Source organism: Phacochoerus africanus, chromosome 15, assembly GCF_016906955.1.
Source record: "Phacochoerus africanus isolate WHEZ1 chromosome 15, ROS_Pafr_v1, whole genome shotgun sequence".
NCBI classification, from domain to species: domain Eukaryota; kingdom Metazoa; phylum Chordata; class Mammalia; order Artiodactyla; family Suidae; genus Phacochoerus; species Phacochoerus africanus.
Window position 1 is genome coordinate 19,774,922 of NC_062558.1, and position 11,483 is coordinate 19,786,404.

The window sequence follows — 11,483 nt, forward strand, 5'->3', positions numbered from 1 at the left end:
TGAGTGGTCTGTTCAGAATTTCTATTTCTTATTTAGTCTCAGTAGCTTGTATGTTTCTAGGAATTTATCCATTTCTTCTCTGTTGTCCAATTTATTAGCCTATAATTGTTCACACTAGTCTATTATGATCCTTTGCATTTTGGTACTGTCTGTTGTAATATCTCCTCTTTTACTTTTGAATTATTTATTTGAACCTCTTTTTTTCTTGGTTAGCTGAGCTAAAGTTTTGTTGATTTTGTTTATCTTTTCAAGAACCTAGTTTTCTTAATCTTTTATCTTGTTTTCCTGTTCTCTATATTATTTATCTCTGCTCTAATTTATTATTCCTTTCCTTAGGCTTAATTTATTCTGCTTTATCTAGTTCCTTAAATTGTAATGTTAGGTTATTTATTTGAGATATTTCTTTTTTCTTGACTAATGTATGAGCAGCTACAAACTTTACTTTTAGAACTGCTTTTGCAGCATCCTATGAGTTTAGTATATTGTGTTTCCATTTTCATTCATCCCAATATATTTTTTATTTCCTTTTTGATTATTTCTTTGACTCACTGGTTGTTCAATAGTGTTGCTTAATTTCCACGTGTTGGTGAATTTTCCAGCTCTCAACCTGTTTTTAACTTTGTTTCATACCATTTTAGTTGGATAAGATACTTGATAACATTTTCATCCTCTTGAATTTGTTGAGACTTTTTTTTTTTTTTTTGCCTATCACACATATGGTCTATTCTAGTGCACTTGAAAAGAATGTGCATTGTGCCTGCTATTTTTGTTGGTTTCTGATTGTAGGTATTCATTCCTTGCCTCCTCTTTTGTTGTCTTTGCATTTTTTTTTTGTCTTTTGGGGCTGCACCCACAGCATATGGAGGTTCCCAGGTGAGGGGTGGAATAGGAGATACAGCTGCTGGCCAACACCACAGCCATAGCAATGCAGGATCTTTAACCCACTGAGTGAGGCCAGGGATCAGACCCGAGTCCTCATGGATACTAGTCAGGTTTGTTAACCACTGAGCCATGATGGGAACTCCTGTCTTTGTATTTTGATGACTGTTTATGGCAATATGCTTTAACTATAATCTTATGTGTATATAATACAGTTTTTACCTCTGTGGTTACCATGAGGATTACATAAAATATCTTATAGTTATAATATCCTTTTTTAAGCTGATAACAACTTAACTTTAATAGCACACAGAAACTATAATTTTACTTCTCCCCCTTCCTTACATTTCAGTTTACTGATATTACATTTTATATCTTTTTTATATTATGTATCCAATGCAAATTATTGTCATTGTGGTTTTTAAATACATGTTTTTAGCATTTAAGCTAGAGTTGTTAGAGAATTATGAACCATGACAATATTAGAGAATCTGATTTTGATTATATTTTAATCATGACCAATGAGTTTTACACATGTATATATTTTTCAACATTAATCAATATCTTTTTCTTCCCACTTAAAGAATAGTCCTCAGCATCTCCTGTAAGGCAGGTCTAATGGCAAGGAACCCTCTCAGCTTTCACTTATACAGAAAGTCTCCATCTCTCCTTCATTTCTGAAGGACAGCTTTGCCAGGTAACATATTCTCTGTTGATGATAGTTACTCTATAGCCCTTTCTGTCTTTATCAGAGCTCAGTGACTTTTTCTGTGTCTCTCCAACAAACTCCAAACTGTAGAGAAATGAAGCTCTGAGATCTCCAATGCATGCGCTTCATCTAACATATGCTGGCCACTAGCAGGGCTATCCATACTATCAAAGAATTGTTCTAGGGCTCATGACATTTAAAGATAGCAATTTTTTCAAATTACTAAGCATGTGACATCATGATTATTCCCAGGTAAGCCATGGGCCAGAACCAGAACCAAATGAGTCTGAACAGCAATTAGGATTTACCCTTCCCGGTTAGTGGGGCAGCCTTGTGTCCATTATGAGCTTTGGTGTGCATGCTTCAATATGTTTCCATCCATCATCCCACTTACAAAACCAAATGATGATTACAGAGTCTTCAAATTTATCTAGGTCCATGGTCACTCCACTTCTCTCTCTGGTTACTCATCAAAGGTGAAAATCTACCCTTAACAGAGGTTTCATCTCTACCCAGCCATCCATCCACTCCACACCCATCATCATAGGAACATACTGTGCTAGATACAGCCTGATGGCAGCAACTCAGATTGATATCTTTGTGCAAGTTTACATATTGGAAAGTGTGTATTTGCCTAGAGAAAAACAACAAATAATGTGACAAAAGATACTCACCCAGGATGGTTAAACACACAGCCTCTGAATCAGACTGTCTAGCTCAAACCTCAGCTCTATTACATGTGAGCTCCTATGTCCCAATTTCACAGTTTATGAAATGAGGCTGATAATCATAACTCCCTTACAGAAGTCAGGTTTTGCCCCTGATTTTTAACTGACTGGATCTCAGTATTTCCACCATGCAAACCACATTTTTATCCTAGAAATAAAACTCCCAATTAAAAGAAGATTAAATGCACATTCACACTTTACAGTTGCAGACTCCAAGAAGCAGACTGATTCTCACACTTGAGTCTTACCACTTGTCTTACAAAGTTTTATCTTTCATAAACTGCCTCTTTCCTAGGCTGAGGAGCAAAAGCCAATTTACTGAAGAACTTGAAGCTTCTATTCATTTCATTGTTCCAGTAAAGTCAGTTTATGGTTTTACAATGTCTTCTGACTGAACACACCCATAGCATCAGCATTTCAGTAAGGACAGTAATCACTAGCCGCCTCGTTCCATTTTTTTTTTTCTTTTTCAGCTGTATCCACAGCACATGGAAGTTCCCAGACCAGGGATCAAATTACTTGGTCCTGATTGAACTGTAATCAGATACAGCAATGCTGGATCCTTAACCCATGGCACAGGCCGGGGATTGAACCTGCACATTCACAGCGACTCGAGCCACTGGAGATGTGATGGTGAGGGGACCCAGGCAGCTGCTCTGGTTTCCTTGTGTGGGTCAGTTTCCTAGCTTCCACAGGACTGAGGCCCATAATGGGCACTGGCCACTTTTTTTTTTTTTTTTTGTAGTTGGATTTTTTTTTTTTATTTTCCCACTGTACAGCAAGGGGGTCAGTTATCCTTACAAGTATACACTACAATTACATTTTTCCCCCAGCCTTTCTTCTGTTGCAACATGAGTATCTAGACAAAGTTCTCAATGCTATTCAGCAGGATCTCCTTGTAAATCTATTCTAAGTTGTGTCTGATAAGCCCAAGCTCCCAATCCCTCCCACTCCCTCCCCCCCCCCTCCCCCTCCCATCAGGCAGCCACAAGTCTCTTCTCCAAGTCCATGATTTTCTTTTCTGAGGAGATGTTCATTTGTGCTGGATATTAGATTCCAGTTATGAGTGATATCATATGGTATTTGTCTTTGTCTTTCTGGCTCATTTCACTCAGTATGAGATTCTCTAGCTCCATCCATGTTGCTGCAAATGGCATTATGTCATTCTTTTTTATGGCTGAGTAGTATTCCATTGTGTATATATACCACATCTTCCGAATCCAATCATCTGAGATATCACCTCACACCAGTCAGAATGGCCATCATTAATAAATCCACAAATAACAAGTGCTGGAGGGGGTGTGGAGAAAAGGGAACCCTCCTACACTGTTGGTGGGAATGTAAACTGGTACAGCCACTATGGAGAACAGTTTGGAGATACCTTAGAAATCTATACATAGAACTTCCATATGACCCCGCAATCCCACTCTTGGGCATCTGTCCGGACTGGCCACTTTTTAATTGTCCATCCAAGGTCTATGATAGAATTCTCTTCTTCTTATGTGGTGTGTATTTGCCTAGAGAAAAACAACAAATAATGTGACAGTGGAATATTCCTCAGCCACAAAAAAAAGGAAAGAAATAATGCCATTTGCAGCAACATGGATGAGATTATCATACTAAGTAATTCAGACAGACAAAGGCAAATATCATATGATATTACTTACAGGTGGAATCTTAAAAAAAGATATCAATGAACTTATTTGCAGAACAGAAACAGATTCACAGACTTGAAAACAAACTTATGGTTATCAAAGGGGACAGAACGGCAGGGGGGTCCTTCAGACCACACTCCAGAAGACCCCCGAGGAAGAGCTTCCTCTATGAGCAGGCAACCAGAGAACCATGAGAAACAATAAAAAAAAAACTGAGTGTTAAGCCCCTGAGCTTTAGTGTGTTTGTTAAACAGCAACAGAGAATGAGAATACATTCCCATACTGCAATTAAATCCCACTTTTCTTTTCTTCTACCTGACTCCATCTTCCAGTCTGATAGGCAATAAATACTTTTGTGACTTTCCTAGCCACCTGATTCAAAGCATGGCTACTTATTTAAAAGTCTTAATTACCTGAACGCCTTTTAGTCAATTTTGTTGTGAACATTAATTAACACATCAGCAGCAAAAACAACAGCAAAACAATTTGATTTGATTAAAAATTTCCAACATTAATTGTTGAATGAGTTGAGTGAACCACAATAGCTGAGTAAACAAATAATCCTTAGCTATATGAGACAAGTAGAAACATGAGGAAATCAAATTAGATTTCTTTCCCAGGGTATTTATTATTGCTACATCTAGCAATTCTTTAAAATATTAAAGGAGTTCCCTGGTGGCTCAGTAGGTTAAGGATTCAGCATTGTCACTGCTGTGGCTCAGATCTCTGCTGTGTAGTGGGTTCAATCTCTGATCCAGGAACTTTTGGCACAGCCAAGAAAAGACATACATATATACATAAAAATATTTCCTTTCATTATACAGTCTAGTCATAAACATAAGCAAACATGACATCATTTTCTAAATGTATAATTCCTTATGAAATATTTGAATAACATATTTTAGAGTAAGTACTAATTCACAGAAAGGCAAACAGGTTTTTTTCTTTTTAGTCAGGAGCAAATATTCCTTTCAAATCTTTGATTCAAGTATTCAAATGTGAATGTAGATATGTTAAAACATTATAAAAATGCTTTTTAAACTACTTGCCATAATGCCGAAAATAAAGGCACAGCAATTGTAGCATTTTAAAGATCAAGAATTCATTTAAAAGTGATCAATAAAAATGCCAAAATTAAAATATTACATAATGTGCTTTTAAAATTATTCTGTTTTCAGAGTTCCCGTTGTGGCATAATGGAAATGAATCCAAGTAATAGCCATGAGGTTGCAGGTTCGATCCCTGGCCTGGCTCAGTGGGTGTTGCCATGAGCTGGTGTGTAGGTTGCAGATGTGGCTTGGATCCCATGCTGCTGTGCCTGTGGTGTAGGCTGACAGGTGTAGCTCCAAAACAACCCCTAGACTGGGAAGTCCCATATGCTGCAGGAGCTCCCCTAAAAAGCAAAAATAAATAGATAAATATTATTCTGTTTTCATGGGGAAAAGAGGGAATTACAAATTTCTCAATGCACATAGTAAGAATGATTCAAAACAATTTTCAGAATGTAGTTTTGTAAATAAGAATTTTGCTAGAAACATTTTGGGTACAATCCGGTAATATCAGTGAAGATTGACTACACAGTTCTGATTCTCATATGAATGAACTCCTGGCCCACTTTCCTTGTTTTCATGTAGTAACATCATACTTTCCCCTTCCACTATCACAATAAGCTAGAAACACTGCACGCTGATATTAAAGAGATATTTGGAAGAGAAATGCAAATAAGAACTACAAAGAGATGGTGATCCTCACACACTGTATTAGCAAATTTCTGAAAGTTTGACAAGATACTTCTCGGTGAGGCTGCAGGGAACAGGTGCTTCCATATTTGTGGGTAGATGTGAAAACCAGTAAAACCTCTGTGGAGGGAAATGAGCAATGTCTAGCAGAATGACTTAGGCACTTATCTTTTGACGAAGAATCACATTCCCAGAAATCTATTCGAAAGACAAGACAGCAAAAATATGACCCTCCAGGGCGGAGGGAGTGGGGTGGACTGGGAGGAGATGCAAACCATTACATTTAGAGTGGATAAGCAAGAGTTCCCATTGTGGCTCAGCAGGTTAAGAACCCAACTAGCAGTATCCATAAGGCCATGGGTTCAATCCCTGGCCTTGCCCAATGGCTTAACGATCCAGGGTTGCTGAAAGCTGTGGTGCAGGTCATGGATGCAGCTCAGATCCAGTGTTGCTGTGTCTGTGGCTGTTGCTGGCAGCTGCACGCCAATTCAACCCCTAGCCTGGGAACTTCTATATGCCATAGATGCAACCCTAAAAAGACAAAAAAAAAGCCAAAAAAGAAAAAACAAAAGAATGGATAAGCAATGAGGTCCTACTGTACAGCACAGGAACTACATCTAGTCTCTTGGGATAGACCATGATGGAAGATAAGATAAGAAAGGGAATAAGGTTGAAGAAGAAGGAATACTCCCAAAGACATTCTATGATGCCACCATCACCCTCATTCCAAAACCAGACAGAGATACCACCAAAAAAGATACTCTTAAACTCTCCTACATAATTTAGGGCAAAGGCTAATCTGCAGAAATCACGCTTTTAAGAAGAAAAAGAAGATAGTAGTGTTCTTTTCTCATGTGTGTTAGTTCAGCCAGTCCAGGCTGGTAGCTCAGCACCATGGGTTCTTGTGGGCCTGAGTTCTTCCATATTGCTGCTCTGGCCCACTCTAAGAGTTGTCCTCATCTGTAGGGCTGAAGCTGAGTCACACCCACTTCCAAGTCAGGGGAGAGGAAAAGAAAGAAACCAAGGACCAGCCATTTCCTTTTAAGAAAGTAAAGTTTATGCATCCTTATTCAAATTTCATTGATCAAGTCACACCTAGGTGTAAGTAAGGCCCAGTGTTAAAGTCTCCATGGAGGAAACCATGGTGAAGGAAAGAATAGAATTGGGGTGAGAGCCAGAAACTTGCCATGTCTGTTTCTCTGGCCACCCAATTCTTGTCAGCATCCTTGTTCTACAAAGAACATCTCCCCTGGGACATAAACCAGGGTCCCACTGTGCATCCAGCTTAAAGTCCAGACCCTCCAAGTGAAGTGTGGTCCAGTGATACACAGACTAAAGGAAAGTGACTTGCCCTCCATATGCTCACAAGTGGTGGAGTTGGATCAGAAACACCACAGTAAAATTCTTGTTCAGAGTACAAAATATTGGAAAGAAAAGCAGTATCTCTGATGAACCTAGACAAAAAAATCCTCAGTAAAATATTAGCAAACAGACTCCAACAATATGTAAAAAAGATCATCCACCATGATAAAGTGGGATTTATTACACAGATATGAGGATGGTTCAATAGCCACAAATCAATCAATGTGATACATCACATTAACAAAAGAAAGCATAGGAGTTCCTGCTGTGATGCAGTGGGATTGGCGGCATCTCTGCAGCACCAGGATGCAGGTACAATTCCTGGCCCAGCACAGTGGATTAAAGGATCTGGCATTGATGAAGCTGCAGCATAGGTCACAACTGCTGTTTGGATATGATTCCTGACCCAGGAACTCCATATGCCATTTAGCAGCCAAAAAAACAAACAAAAGAAAGCCTAGGAGTTCCCATCGTGGTGCAGTGGTTAACAAATCCGACTAGGAACCATGGGTTCTATCCCTGCCCTTTCTCAGTGGGTTAAGGATCTGGTGTTGCCATGAGCTGTGGTGTAGGTCGCAGATGCGGCTCGGATCCCGAGTTGCTGTGGCTCTGGCGTAGGCCAGTGGCTATGGCTCTGATTAGACCCCTAGCCTGGGAACCTCCATATGCTGCGGGAGCAGCTCAAGAAAAGGCAAAAAGACAAAAAAAGAAAGAAAGAAAGCCTAAAAATCACATAATCATCTCAATAGATGCAAGAAAATTAAAAAAAAAAAAACACTTGGCAAAATTCAACATCCATTTATGATTTTTAAAAAAATTATCATCAAAGTTGGTATAGAGAGAATATATCTCAATATAATAAAGGCCATTTATGACAAACCCACAGCTAACATTATATCTAATAGTGAAAAACTGATAGATTTTCCCCTAAATTTAGGAACAAGACAGGATGCCCATTCTTGCCATATCTATTTAATAAAGTATTTAAGTCCTAGTTGCAGCAATCAGACAAGAAAAAGAAATAAGACGCATCCAAATTGGAAGGGAAAAAGTAAAACTGGTCACTATGCAAGTGACATGAATGATGTTATATCTAGAAAATCCTAAAAGTCTCCACCAAAAAAACTATTAGAATAAATGAATTCAGTAAAGTTGCAGAATACAAATTCATATATAGAAATTTGTTGCATTTCTATACACTAATGATGAACTCTCAGAAATAAAAAGAAAAGAACACCACTTACAACCACATCAAAAAGAATAAAATACCTAGGAATAAACCTAACCAAGTAGGTGAAAGACCAATACTCTGAAAACTATTAGGCACTGATGAGAGAAACTGAAGATGATAAAAATGAATGGAGAGACATTCTGTGTTGATGAAGTGGAAGAATTAACATTGTTAAAATATCCATATTACCCAAAGCATTCTACATATTAAAAATGTAATCCCTATCAAAATACCCATGAAATTTTTCATGGAACTAGAACAAATAATCCTAAAATGTTCATGGAATCACAAGAGACCCCAAATTGCCAAAACAATCTTAAGAAAACAGAACAAAGCTGGAGGAATCAGGTTCCTAGACTTCAGACTATACTACAAAGCTACAGGCATCACAGCAACATGGTAGTGGCACAAAAACAGAAATATAGATCAATGGAACTGGAAAGCCCAGAAATAAACCCATGCACCTGTGGTTAATTAATCTACAACAAAGGAGGCAAGAACATACAATGGAGAAAAGACAGTCTCTTCAATAACTGGTACTGGGAAACCTGGACAGCTACATGAAAAGGAATGAAATTAAAACATTCTCTAACACCATACACAATGATAAACTTAAAATGGTTTAAAGACACAAATGGGAGGCCAAAAACCATAAAACCCCCAGAAGAGAACATAGGGAGAACACACTTTGACATAAGCCTCAGCAATATTTTTTTTTTTTTTTGTATTCAGCTCCTCTGGGAAGGGAGACAAAAGTAAAAATAAACAAATGAAACCTAAACTTAAAATTTTTTGCATAGCAAGTGGAACCATTGGCAAAATGAAAAGAATCTACTGAGTGGGAGAAAATATTTGCAAATTATTTGACTAATAAGGGGTTGAGATCCAAAATATATAAACATCTCATAAAATTCTGCATCAAAAAATGCAATTTAAAAATTAGCAGAAGACTCAAGGAGACATTTTTCCAAAGAAGATATACAGATGGCCAACAGGCATATGAAAAGATGTTCAACATCACTAATAAACAGGGAAATGCAAATCAAAACTAAAATGAGATACCACTTCACACCTGTCAGAATGGCTATTGTCAATAAGATAGCAGATAACAAATTCAGTTGATGAGGACGTGTAGAAAAAGGACCCTTGTAAAATGTTGGTGGGAATGTATTAGAGCAACCACTATAGAAATTGGTGGCAATTCCTCAAAAAAGTAAAAATAGAACTGCCATATGATCCAGCAATTCCACTCCCGGGTATATAGGCAAAGAAAATAAAAGCACTGACTCAAAAAGATAAATGCGCCGCAATGTTCATAGCAGCACTATTCACAATAGCCAAGATTTAGAAATAACCTAAGGATGAATCAACAGAGGAATGGATAAAGATGTAGTATACATATACCATGGAATACTACTCAACCATAGAAAGAATGATATTTTGCCATTTGCAAAAACCTGAATGAACACGGAGGATATTATGCTTAGTGAACTAAGACAAAGACATATACTGTGTTTTCACTTATATGTGGAATCTAAAATATATAAAACAAATGAATGACTACACCAAAAGAGACTGATACAGAGAACAGTGGTTACCAGTGAGAGAGGGATGGGGGAGGGGCAGTATAGGGATAAGGGATTGAGTACAAACTACTACAAATAAAATAAATAAGCTACAAGGATATACTGTACAGCACAGGAAATTTAGCCAATGTTTTACCATAACTTTTAAATGGAATATAATCTATAAAAATATTGAATCATTCTGTTCATCTGAACATCTGAAACTAGTATAATTTTGTAAATCAAATACATGCCAATTTAAAAAAAAAAAACCAAATGTTTCTTTTTTTCTTTTTCTTTTTTTTTTCTTTTTAGGGTAGCACCTACAGCATATGGAAGTTCCCAGGCTAGGGCTCCAATCAAAGCTACTGCTGGGGCCCAGCCACAGCAACATGCCATCCAAGCCACAACTGCGACCTATGACCAAACCCACTGAGCAAGGCCAGGGATGGTACCTGTATCCTCACAGAGACTACGTAGGGTTCTAAACCTGCTGAGCTACAATGGGAACCCCAAAGGTTTCTTGACTAAATCAGTGGAAATGATTCTTATTTGCAGCAAAGCAAATCAATTTTGTCCCTCTATAAAAAAAATCTCGGAGTTCCCGTCCTGGCTCGGTGGTTAACGAATCCGACTAGGAACCATGAGGTTGTATGTTCACTCCCTGGCCTCGCTCAGTGGGTTAAGGATCTGGTATTGCCATGAGCTGTGGCGTAGGTCGCAGACGCAGCTCGGATCCCGCGTTGCTGTGGCTCTGGCGTAGGCCGGAGACTACAGCTCCGATTAGACCCATAGCCTGGGAACCTCCATGTGCCGCGGGAGCGGCCCTAGAAAAGGCAAAAAGACAATCAATCAATCAATCAATCAATCAATATCTCTGCTAAACAAATTATCAATTCAACCTGTTATATAATATATAATGCTTTATGAGTTCCTCATAATGAATTAAATGAAATCTTCCACATGTGCCCATTTTATGTGTGTGTGAGCATCGTGGGTTTTACCTTTTTGAAGTTTATACTTCAGCAATAATGCAATCTGTGCTCTGTCTGTCTGCTGCGCCCTGTGGTGCCTGCCAAGAGGAACTCCTGCGCCTGATGTCCTGGCTGGTCTCTGGCTGAGAGATGCCTCCTATTTCCTGTACCCATTCAGTAGCCACAGAGGAGGCAGGTTTAGTCTCTGCTCTCCTGGGTGCTACACGGTTTCCATCTACTCAGTACCAGTTTAGGCCGGGGGCCCCTGGGCTTGTCAAGGCCAGTATCCAGGTTCCTCCAGCAATGAATTTCCCTCAGGAGCTTGGGAAGCTTTGTCTGTTGGCTTCAAATCAGCTCTCAGTACTTGGAACTTTAACCAAAGTTAGCTTCCAGAGCTAATGTTTACAACTGTCTTTTATTTACTGGCTTCTTTTATTTACTTGCTTGAGCCAAGCATTTCTCCTTCAGTTACTGGAAGGCGACCTTGAGGCCCCCAATATTACCTAATAGGTCTGAGCTGGACAGCGGTCTTCTAACCTGATTTTGCTGTAGGGAAGGGTCCTTTGTTTAGCTGATAAAGATGCTGGTCAAGTTTAGAGTCCCAAAATTCGCATTTGGAAGAATCTGGCTTTCCCACATCA